Source organism: Myotis davidii, unplaced genomic scaffold, assembly GCF_000327345.1.
Source record: "Myotis davidii unplaced genomic scaffold, ASM32734v1 scaffold135, whole genome shotgun sequence".
NCBI classification, from domain to species: Eukaryota; Metazoa; Chordata; class Mammalia; order Chiroptera; family Vespertilionidae; genus Myotis; species Myotis davidii.
Window position 1 is genome coordinate 7,638,306 of NW_006289813.1, and position 12,279 is coordinate 7,650,584.

Sequence of the window (12,279 nt, forward strand, 5' to 3'; positions counted from 1 at the left end):
GCTGGAGTAGAGGCTTAATTCAGGTAGAATAGACTCCTTCCTCCAGAATCCGACCAGTTTAAATTCAGGTGCCAATCTCACCCTGAAGGAGAATTATGTTAGCAATGCTTACTGGTCCTAATGAATTCACTTCTAAAGTTACGTTGTCCCACAAAGAGAACAGGACCCAGGGCCAGAGGGCCCAGCTCCTAGGGAGAAAGAAGCAGGCAGAGGAAGCAGCATGTGGGAAATTCCAGCTGCAAAATGTGATCATGTTTTCCTCACCCACTTACCTGGCAGCCCCAATGTTTTCCCTCTGCCTCCCACAATTGCCTTTTTAATTGTCTTTTTTTGAATAAACATGATCGATCTTCTATCAATACACTTCTAGTTGGTTGATTTTCTACACTTTTAGAGACGCATGCCTACCCTCTCCTCCTTCGCCCTGGTGGTTGTAGCTCTCTGCCTCCTTTCCTCCCTCACTCCCAGGCTTCCCCTGCAAAGAATTTGGAGAGTTGAAGGAAACACTGTTTTGTGCCTGGCGTGCCTGAGGCCTGGTGCCAGGAGCTGATTCTTGCCCCATCCGAGCCACCAGACTCACTCTTCCTGTTGTTCTCACATTGTTCCCTTAATCCCAGCCAAGTTTGTGAACTCTGATGATGAATTACCAGGTGGAGGAGAGCACAGACAGTCTCTCCAGGAGGCTGGGCTGGACCCTCGCAACTTTCCCGCCCCTCACATGTTCTGCCGTAGCACACACAAACTGCTTTCAAATCACTGGATTGTTCACTTATTGATCAGAAACTCTAGATTGTGGGCTCCCTGAAGCCAGAAATCTGAATTCAGCTCTGACATTGAGCACCTCTTATAGTGCCAGATTACCCCTTCAGGTATTGAACAATACTTATTTGGTAGTTAATGGAACCAAAGTTTAAGTTGACAAGTATGAATCATGTAACAATGTCTATTTCCCTAACTTTGTCTGTAGAAAGGGACTCACACCCTGGTAAAAAACAAAACAAAGATATGTGGGTTCCCTCCAACTCCAGAACCCATCACCCTTAATCGCCTCCTGAGTGCCCTCCTCCATGAGCAATCTCGGGATTACCCATTCCAGACTTTTCTGCTGCTCCTAAGGACAGCTTGTCATCAGTTTCCTTTGAAGGAGCATTTGCATGAAGGGAGTAACCCGTGAAAGGCAGGAATAGAATAGATGCAAAGAAAGAGGGGAGGAATGACTGGATGAGCAAATGACAAGTATGACTAGATATGCAGAGATGAGGCCCTGAGGAGACTTCCTGACCAGAGGTGAGCATGTGTAGGTGGCATCAACCACCAGGGTTGGGGAGGACAGACGGGTCCAGTGAGGTAGATTGTAGAGGGGCTCTCAGGAGTCTAACTGAAGTTTGGATGCAAACCTGTAGGTATTAAAAATCCAGAATATGGTCTTGCGTGAGAAGATATATTATTATTATTGTATGAGAGGTGCTTTGGGAACATAAGGTTATGTAGGAGAGACTGAAAGAGGAAAAGACCCCTAAAAATAAACAGCTAGATTTCCCAGTAATATTTTTGTAGGAGTTTAAAAGCTAGACAAAAAAAATGAGAGCTGTATGGAAAATTTTATTTTTTCCTATTCGTTCGCCAATTAAAGAGTAGGATGTATGGCACTCTTTGAGGAACTGTGCTCCCTATTTGGTTGAGTCATTAGTAATTGTTAGGTCATTGGAGTCAGATATTTTTGGTCAGGCCAAGTTCCTCACAGGACATTTCATAGGGTCCAGTTGGTCCATGGACAGCTGAGATCATTTGGCCAAGGCCATTCCTGAGTAACCGTTGGAACCAGGAAAGGAATCTCTGTCTTTCGACGCCAAATCAAATAGTCTTTCCGTGACACCACATTAGCATTCTGGATTCCAGAAACACTTAATTTCTCTACCTTGAATGTGTAAGGTCTTTAAGGGCTTGTCTAAAACCCTGCTCTCAGGAAGGTTCCTGGCACTTGTGCTAAGGACATAAACTTTTTTGTTTGGTCCTTAAAATGATTAACTTTTTAATTAGTTGCCAAAATTTTGAAAACATACATTTTGCATTAAAATATCCAAATGTGAGGATTCTGTTGAAAAAATCTGAAGATCTGGCAACAGTTGGCCAGCATTCCCGCATGTGCCCTCTGAGGTCCCACCTGCTATCCCAGCAACGCGCCCCCCCCCCCCCCCACCACCACCACCACCAACCACAACATTCATTCACATGACCTGTCTGGCTCTTGCAGACACTTCAGTGGTTGACCTGCTTCGTGTGTTCAACTGGGAAGCCTCTAGTGCCCTGAGGAAACTCACACATTTGGAGAAATGATTTACAAAATATCTGCATATTAAGCAGCTCATACCTTAGAGATCTCTTGTTCTACTGACTTCGTCCTTGCAGTAGGGAAGTAGGGGAGTGTGTATTATAGAGTGGGAAGAAGAAAGAAGAGGGAGACTAACTTTTATTAAGTTAGGTGATTCCTCAGCTCGTGTTTTCAAACGTACTGGGAGATTATAAGATCCATTTAGTAGGTCACAGTCAAGATTTTTAAATTAAGTAAAATAGAAAACATCAGAGTAGAGTCATAGATAGTAAGGGTAAGTAGTATTTATTGTAAGTTCTATTTCAATTATTTATCTGTATATATTGATCAAATATAAATTAGTATATATATGTGTATACTATTTCAATTATATATAGATTCCCTTTATATTGCATATATTTCTTTTTATTTATTTCACTTAAACTTAAAGTCATGATTTGTCAAACAAAGACTATAAACAAATTTTGCCATGGCTATTATAATATATAATTCACTCTCCTCCCCACCCCACCTTTTAAACAAATACAGGTATCAAAGCATTCCTGTACTGTCCATATTTTTTATACTAGGAGTCAGTACCCACACTTCTTCAAAAAGGAGCACAATTAACAATAGTATTCATTGTACCTACCTGAAACAGTATACTTGTCATAGTACAAAATATATTCCTTATAATGGCTCACTATCTAAAAAGTTTGAAAGCCACTGCTTCATCTCACTTTATCTTCCCCCAAACTCTATGGGCGCATCCTGGGCCTTCAGAAGAAAACAGCAGTCTCCACAGGCATTGAAGTTTCCCATAATTTTTGCTGCTTGGAAGATGTTAAAAAAAGAAAAAGAAAAAAGGAAGAAAGGAAGGAAGGAAGAAAAAAAGGAATGGTCTGGTTATCTGGGGCTTGACACTGATAAAGAAAGGACAGTTTCAGGGTGGGTAGCCATGATTACTAGGTCAGCAATAACAAGTTATGAAAACAAAATATAAAGACCGAAATTAGAATATGGACCCAAATATCAAGAAGCTGCTTCATTGATTAGATTTGCAACAAAAATTTATATGAAAAAAAAATTCATTCCAGTGAAATAGTGGGAAAGCATAGTAGTGTTAGCAAAACAGCAAAATTCATAAAACTTAAAAATTGTACTTCAAGAGTTAAGATATGTAATGCTATTTAAAATAATAGTATATAGTCACCAGAAGGACATACTATTACATTTAATTTTAGTGGCTATCAGACTTGTCTTAAATAAAAAACCTTCTGATCTCAGTGCAAAATGTCCACACCTTAAATAATTCTAGCTAATATATATATATAAGGGAAGAAAAATGCTATGCAATTTCTTTCTCCAATCAAGGAGCTGTAATTTAAGCATAAACCTGGAATACTCAAAATAAAATTTGGGTTTACAAGATCAAGGCATGGCAAGAAGTATCCAGATTTCTGTGGACACTTCAAAAGCTAATCTTAAGAATGAAATAAAGCATGAATGGCATGCTGTATGCATCTTGCTTAATAAAACAACTGCAGTTGAAATTGTGTTCATTTTCAGTGAGATATAGGTGCTGACTACTCCTAGCATCAAAAATATGTAGAGAATTGTTTTTCTAGCTCGGTGCTCCCTGGGGAAAAGCACTATTTAATTTGCTGTCATAACTGCTTTGCCCGTCTGAGGACTGACACATAAACCCTTTTGTGGACCTTCCCTTGAAGCACTGGTGAAGTTCCCCCACAGCCAGGCTGGGACAACTCACCATTGCTGGCCCCAGTGCAGTGCTACACAGGGCCCAGGTATGAGACAGGGTCTGGGCAAGGGAAGGCTGGCATTGTATGAAACCAAGGACTCTGGGCAACTGATCATTTGCTCCAAACTGGACAAGTCCGAGTTCTAAGAGCAAAGAGGCATTGCAAATCTTACTTTATGTTTTGCTAGACACAATGTAGTTTCTGAGAAGTGTACAATTTTATGGAAAGCAATAAATAGATTCTAGCCCTGCCCCCGCCAAAGGAAGGAGGGGGGGAAGAGGGGGAGGAGAAGGTGGGGAGAAGGAAGATGGGGAGGAGAGAAATGACAGTTAAAATCAGCTGTTATGTATTATATGTAACAGACTTGATAAATATTTATAATTTTTAACAAGTCACGCATTTAAGTAGAATTCAAACCAACAAAAATGAAATAGGCATGCGGATATGTGATTTTTAAATTAAAGTTAGTCTTAAAATTCAAATAAAATATGGAGAATGGCCTGGGGGCGGGTGGGGGGAGGCATCCTTCTGTGGGATGTATTTTTAGCCCTATTTAGAAAAGAGAAAACCAAGGTACAGAGAAGCTAAATAATTCACCCGTGGTTGCTAAGTTGCAGAGGCCAGCATTTGAGCCTAGACCTCTGTTCCCTGTGTCCTGCTCTTTCTATTGCTCATAACTGTCCTAACAGCCCACTGCAGTGGATACCCGGAGAACGCTGCTTACCACTGGCTGTGCATCTGCACTGCTGCAATGGATTCCAATCTCCCTCCTGCTCTCTTCTCTATTTTCCCCTCCTGGGCTACCAGTGCACTTACCCAGTTCCCACCATCTCCATTAGCTCAAGGCCACACATTTAAGTATTCAACTCTACTTCCCTTCTCCTCCCTTCAAGGAGGCTACTCCATCCAGTCTATTTTCCGCCCACACGTGCAACCCTTATGCAGGCTCCAGACGTTTCTTCTACCTGAAAAGAATGCTAGCTCACGCCCTCCTCCCACAGCCATTCAAACCACAGACTTCGTCGTCAAAGACGTACATCCTGGTTCGCCTTCTTCCTGGAGCCCTGTACACTGCACTACAGTCCATAAGTCCCCTCCTTCTGGGCTACAATAGCACTCCGGAGCTGAATGATTCTACGTCACCTTACGCTGTCTCTAGGCAGCAGCTGGTCATGTGTCTGGTTTTCTCAGCAGGATATTGTAAGTTCCTGCCCAGGCCCAGGCCACTGAATCTTTCATGCTCTTGTATTTCAAAGCAAGAGAACATCAGAGAGACTCAGTAAATATGTATGGGGTTTCTTGACTGCTCTCTTTCTGGGGAAAAGAAAGAGAGGAGGGAATGGAAAGAGGCAGATTACTCTCTGACCAGTCTCTCAGCAGTGCAGGAAGGCCTGAGAAGGGGAAATAAGATATTGAAGGTGGGATTTTGAATATATGGAAACCTACGGAACTCAAGTAGTGTGTTTATGTTTTTGGACTCACCTGACATGGCACAGGACAAAGTTTTCCAAAGTGTGCTTTAAGAAATGATAGTTTTATTTTTTAAAAAAATCTGATGTCATATAAATTTAGGTTATACTTGTCATTAAATGGGTCTCTTTGCTGTAGAATTTCTAGATTTTGGTAGGTTCATGTCCACGACAAATCACTGCCAAAGAGGCTACATAGTCAACATTTCCCAAACTTGTTTAACCACAGAATTCTTTTGGTAAAGAGAATCTTGTAGGAATACTGTTCATATGAACATTCTTTGGGAAATGTTGGCACGGTCCTCCCAGCAAACCCACAGTAAGTGGTGCTCTTTCATTAGCCAATGACATATATTCCACATTTTTTTTTATACATAGTAACTTTGCGTGATTTGGTGTGGTCTTGTGAAGACTATTCTAGATCTTAGATTTTTCACTCATATGCAGCCCAGAGCTGGTTGATATGTGAGGGTTCATGGTGATGATAGAAACATAGTAACTGGTTTAGGACTGAGAACCTGTGAGAAAGAAGGAACCTCTCATGTATTAAATGCCTTATTGCAGATAAAACTTATTTAAACAACCTTGTAAGTGGTTCTCCGACTGGCAATGGCACATGTTTACCCTCCATCTCAAATGTCACCTTCCATCCTCCACATAAGTTAACTCTTCAGTTCATTCTTCGAGATTCGAAGCTAACATTGCTTCTTTCAGAAAGGTTTCCAGAGCCCTCACAGGCTGTGGCAGAGGACACTTCCCATGTCCCCTTTCTCTGCCCTGTGCTTACCTATACCTACTACCTGGTTTTAATGGGCAACTTACATACATGCTTTCTCATTAGACTATGAGCTTCTGGAGACCCAAAGTCATTTCCTTACCTTTGGGCACTCAACATCTAGCACATAGCAGGTGTTCAATAAAAGAAGATCATCATAACCAGTAGAGTGGAAAGTCTTTGAGAATTAGGCAGAGCTTTCAACTACCTTATTCAATGCTAAATCTCCATCATTTAATGCAGTGCCTGGAAGAGAATCAATTGGGTGAGCAATGCAAGGTTATTTCACTCAGGGTCTCTCACTTAAACTAAAATAATCTATATGGTAAATTTTATTATCCCCAATTCACGGGTGAGGAAATTAAGGCTTAAGAAAGATTAAGTGATGTGCCAGGAATTATGGCTTGTATGTAGTAGAAGAGATTGGAATTTCCCTCTTCTCTTCCAGTTTCAGTCAAGGGATAATACTGCTTATAGTCTAACACAGGTCATATGGAGTCTCCAACCCAGATTGTCGGATTAGCCTTGGCTCAGATCCCAACTCCTTGGACAAAAGCCCTCCCTGCTCCTAACACTGACTTTCACAAGTTTTCTCCTCTTTCTTTGCGTCTTCTCTTCAGTGTCAACTCAGGCTGACATTTCAGTTTGGGCCAATTCGGCCTCCAAGCTCAGTCCCTTCACTGGGTTAAAACAAAACAAAATAAAAAATCTCTTTATTTCATCATTTTATGCCATCAGTAACTTTATTAAATATTGGAGGGAGAGAGTGATTTATAGGGTGGAATCACCCTGTCCGCCAAGTTGACTCCTTACACACACACACACACACACACACACACACACACACACACACACACATCTGAAACAATCGGCATAGTCTTCCTCTCTCCTATGTAGAAGAGATCACGGATTAGTTCCATCCAAACCAGGGCTCCTTAAAGTCACATCTTCTATATAAGTATCCTTATCAAACACTTTCTTGCAGGCAGGCTCTCCCTGAAAGAAATTCTGATGAAAAGTTATGGTGAATACAGTATGATTAAAATTTCAGTGACTAGAAGACTGTAGTTTTTAAGAGCAAGAAGTCTATCCCCTTACAAGTCACATTGGGAAGTCCTTTTCTATTCATGCCTGATATCTTATGAACACATGCCTATGTATACTTTTAATTCTGAGGTTGTCTTAGATAAGAAGAATCATCAGAGAAGCAACTGTTCTATAAATTATTAATTTTACTCTACCAATAATATGGCTGAAGGTAATGGTCTTACTGACTTCAGCCTTGCCTACTTCAATCCCATTTATTCCAGAGCCCTAGAATTTCCCATCTAATTAAGATCCGAGCCCATATCACACAGTACTCTGAATCACTCAGCAGTTCCCACTCTGGAGGTTCAGTCCAAAGGCCTTACCGGCAGATGCCTGACAACACTTCCATGGCCAGTGTCTGTGGCTTTCTCCAGCCTCTTTCTCCCTGGGCAAGGCCCTGCTCATGACAGTTCCCTTCTCCGAATACACATGCACACATACCTTACTGAACCTAGGCCCGCATGTTTGCTCATATTTTTTTTCTCAAAAAAATCCTTCTTACCCTCTTATCTCCTATTTCATTCTTTTGGACTCAGCCTTCTCCCATTCAACCTCTGTCCCAGTCTGATTTAAATAGCTGGTTTTATTCTCCCATAGCCCATGTGTTTTCTTCTTTCGAATGCTTTCTAATTGCTCCATTCTAGACCCCAGGGTTTCCTTGGGTAAGATACACTCTTGTAATCATCTTGTTTTTACAGACTCTGTAAAGTACATGACACCAAGTTCATTCTAAATACATTACTGATGCTGCTAGAAGTTGACTTACTGTTAATACTAGAAGTCACTGAAACCCAATCTTGCATTTATTTCATTTTAAAGTTCTACTAGAGCCTTAGGCAAAGCACTAGGGGAAAAAAAATCATAAGATAGTGAGAAGCTAGAAGGAAAAAACTCAGAAAATTATGCACATCTTCCCTTTGGAGGATTTTTGAAGTAATAAGTGAAATATTATATATTTCATAAGATTTTAAAAATACTTCAAAACAAGAACTTTGATGCCAGAAATACACTTGGAGCTGAGAGCAGCCTGCCACTGGCAAGCTCTGCTTAAACCTGTTACATGTACACATTGAAAAGGAATCCAACTCCTTCATGTATTTCCCATCAGATAAAAGGCATAGAGGAGGGGGGAAACATCAGCAAAAGTTAGAACTAACCTGCACAAATCTTTTACTATAGCGAACTCAGGGAGGGACTAGCTCAAAGCAATGCATGAAATAGAAATCTTTTTTCTCCAGTTCTGCCTACTTCAGATACCATCGACTCCATCCTTAGGAACAAAGAGAAAATTTTGGTGGGAATTAGGGGAGGAGAAGTTGGAATTGGTTAGGAAGATATATTTTTTTATTTTAAGAAAAATCTAAATCAGCTTATGATAGCTTATTTTTTAATTAAGTGTAAGCAAATGGTGTTTGTAGTAAGTGATTTGGCGGGGGGTGGGGGGGCGTGGGCGGCTGTTCTCTTCATTTACACCAATAAGCTTATCTGGGAATTATGACAAACTTATACAGACCTTTAGTCATTCCAGTGTTGGTAAAGCCAACATCCACATAGTAACACATCACGTAGAGTGGATCTTTTTACCTCAATGGTCAACATTGCTTAAGTTGTGGGTAAGAGTAATTGCGAAACATTTCACAAGAAAAAGACCTCAACCCCTTGCTAACTGCTGTGGCTCTGAGGCAATTCCTTTTTTCCTTTGCATAGGGAAGCTGCTGCTTCAGCATCTCCTCCCGGAGCCCCTGGCACCGGTTCAGGCCATGTGTCAGGGGAACCCTTGATCGCATCACAATGACGGAAGCCAAGTGCTAGCCTGCAAGAATTCAGAACTGTTTGTTCACAGAAGATCCCGAGTAGAATCACGGGTGTTGCATAGTTCAAGGGTGCCTTGAAGAAAACCATGTAGGAGGAGCCTTCCAAAGGCTCGAGTTATTTCTCAGTTGCTGCTCCACTGCACTCTCCTAGCTTTTAAGAAATTTCGCCAACAGTTGTTGATTGGGAATTTTTCTACCTATAGTTAGTTCCTCGATTTAGCAAGATTTGGGACAGTTAAATAGACGAATTTTCATACATTTTCAAGGAGTACCACAGTGAATACTACTCTCTGGTGAGAAAAGTATTTTATTAAGTAATGCAGTTTGTGCTCTTGGTAAAATCCAAAATTAAACAAGCTCACTGTTTGTGTCCTGCTATTGATGACACGTAGGTGTGTTTGTGTAGTGTGGTGATTCGAGTTCCTGTAAGATAGTTGGCAACTTCACCTTAAGGCTTTTCAGGAGGGATGAAGAGGTCAGTTACTCAATTTCTTAGAACATTTGGGGTTAAAATTCTTAAAAGTTAAGATTTAATAATGATCCTGAAAAACTGTGGTTAACCATATTGCCTATAAACCGAGGAATTTGGAAAAAGTAGTATTAGTTCTATGCTAATATCAACCATAATTCTTTATTTGAGTAACAGTTTTATAGAACAAACTGTTCTTTGCTGTGATTAGTAATTATTTTCTTACTTATTGGTAAATAGATGGGCTCTGTTCATTTTTTTTTCCATTCTCCAGATTTATAAGGTACATGCAGAAGATGTTAGAACTTAAAATACATCTATTACCACATTATGATTGCACCCAAATGTTGATTGTCTAGGATTTGGACATAAAGTAGATCTTCTGAAATAAGTTGTTCCCATTGTCCCTGTACTTCCTTCTTAAGAGCAATCCTGTGTTGAAGTGCATGTTTTGAAGCATTGGCTCTCGAGAATTACATTTCTATTATGATTAAAAAATAAATAGTGAAATATAATATCTGGTGCCACATCCTGTTAGGCCCAAGGCCTGTATTTCTGGAAAGCTTTGAGAAGTTGAAGATGGGAGGAGATTACTTACATAGGAGCTCAGACTTTTGGAAGAATTGGAGTTCAGGGAAGAGGAACTCCCTGAAAGCCAAGTCTTAGAGGTATGGAGAGGGGATTCCTGGCTTCTGATGTAACCAGTGACTGGAAAGATGACAGTGAAAAATTCTTGACACAATGATTTTGCATCTTTAACCCACTGGACATGCTAACAATGGACAGATTACCCAAAATAAGTCAATTTCCTCTTAAAATATCCTACATCCCTATTTTATACAGGAGATGAAAAAAGCAAAACCAAAACCATATAGCCCTGGCTAGGTAGCTCAGGTGGTTGGAGCATTGTCCCATACACTAAAAGTTTTCAGGTTTGGACTCCAGTCAGGACAGAGGCCTAGGTTGTGGGTTCAATCCCACTCGGGCTCCTATGGGAGGCAACCAATTGATGTATCTCTCTCACATTGAAGTCCCTCTCTCTTTCATTCTCTTTCTCTTTTTTCCTTCCCCTCCCCCCTTTCCTCTCTCAAATCAGTGGGAACATATAGTAGATGTACTACCATCACAACTAGGTACTGCTGTGCTTGCATATGGAAGGTGTTAAGTACAATGAAAATAAGTTATGGTCATAGGCTTAATTATAATTTATGACCTTAAGGGTATGGGATTACAAGGGACTTTCTACATCATGTCTTTGTGTAATGTTTCAATTTTTATAACAAGCATGGTATGTTTTTATATTCTTATAATCAGTCAGGGCAAGGCTATACAGATAAAATATTTTATACTTACTATTTTAAATTATCTTTAAGGTTGTTCTTTTTGTTAGAGATAAAAGCTCCAGTCTTACACTTTATAACTCACCTGGCAAGGTTTAGGCAGTTGTTTGTTCACCTCGAGTATACATTTACAGAGATTGGATAGGAGGGGGGGAAAACAGTAGAATAAAAGAGGCAAATTTTAACCTAAAGTTCTCAAAGTGAATAGCAATAGTTCAAGAATCCTTGATAACCATGAACCACGCAGTACATGTAACAAATACTTGAAAGTTATTCTAACTTTTACAAATGATATATAAAAACTTACCTGGAGAATGCCAGGAGCTTGAGATTCAGTCCGTGAAATTCTTTACTGTGCTGCTGATCATTTACAGAGCCTACATTTCAAAGGCAGAATTTCTTCCCTTATATTACCTTGTAGATTCCAAGACAAAGGAAAGCCATCTCACCAACTTCACTGTAACCTTTTCAATGTGTCCTTTCTAACTGAAAATAACAAAGTTTTATAAGATGGGCTTTGGGGAGTTTGGATTATTTTTCCCGCGAGAGGTTTGCTTATCCGCAGGCTAATGTAGCGAAATTCTCCATAATTGATGTGTTTATGGAGAGTGCCCATGGTCCCCAGGTCAGCTTTTGTAAATAGAACCGGCTTTCATATATAATGTTTTCATTTCTCTCACCTTTGTAGTTTATTCTGTGCATGGTGACTAGAAATACCCTGTCAGCCTTTTCCCCTTGGCATCCCAAGACCATCCTGGTCTCTGATTTGCAATTCCACAGGCGACTGGAGCACGTATGCAGGACATGTGTCAATTGCCTTTACCATGTGGTGCATTCGCACGGCTGCTGCTTAAAGATAACTCTTGGGCAATTCTGAATATGAAATTACAGCATATTGTCAAGTCTGAGAGTCCCGACTCACAGCTTTGCATGTTTTTGTTTGCTTGTTTATGTCCGCCCCCAACATTTAGTCTGGTACTTAGCCGGGACTGGGTACTGACAAAGTCAGGTCTTGATAGAAATGCTTTTATTCCCACAACCTCCCTGTCCTCATTGAATTAGGCAAATCCTAAACCCTCAGAAACGAAGGTTCAAACACCCTAAAACCCTAACCCTCAGACACGGTGGCCCGGGTCCTAAGTAACCTTGCTGGTGCAGCCCAGCGGGTCTCCCGCGAACTCTCCCAGGTAGCCCGCTGCCAGTGGCCGAGGCGATGGGGCTCTGGCTTTCGGGGAGACACGGCGGGGGC

The 12,279-nt window shown here is 40.7% G+C and overlaps 1 protein-coding gene across 5 annotated transcripts in view; it reads left to right on the forward strand.

Moving 5' to 3' along the window:
* PDE4D (phosphodiesterase 4D) overlaps nucleotides 1-12,279 on the forward strand; it is a 1,003,569-nt gene that overhangs the window by 944,704 nt on the left and 46,586 nt on the right. The window lies entirely within an intron of this gene.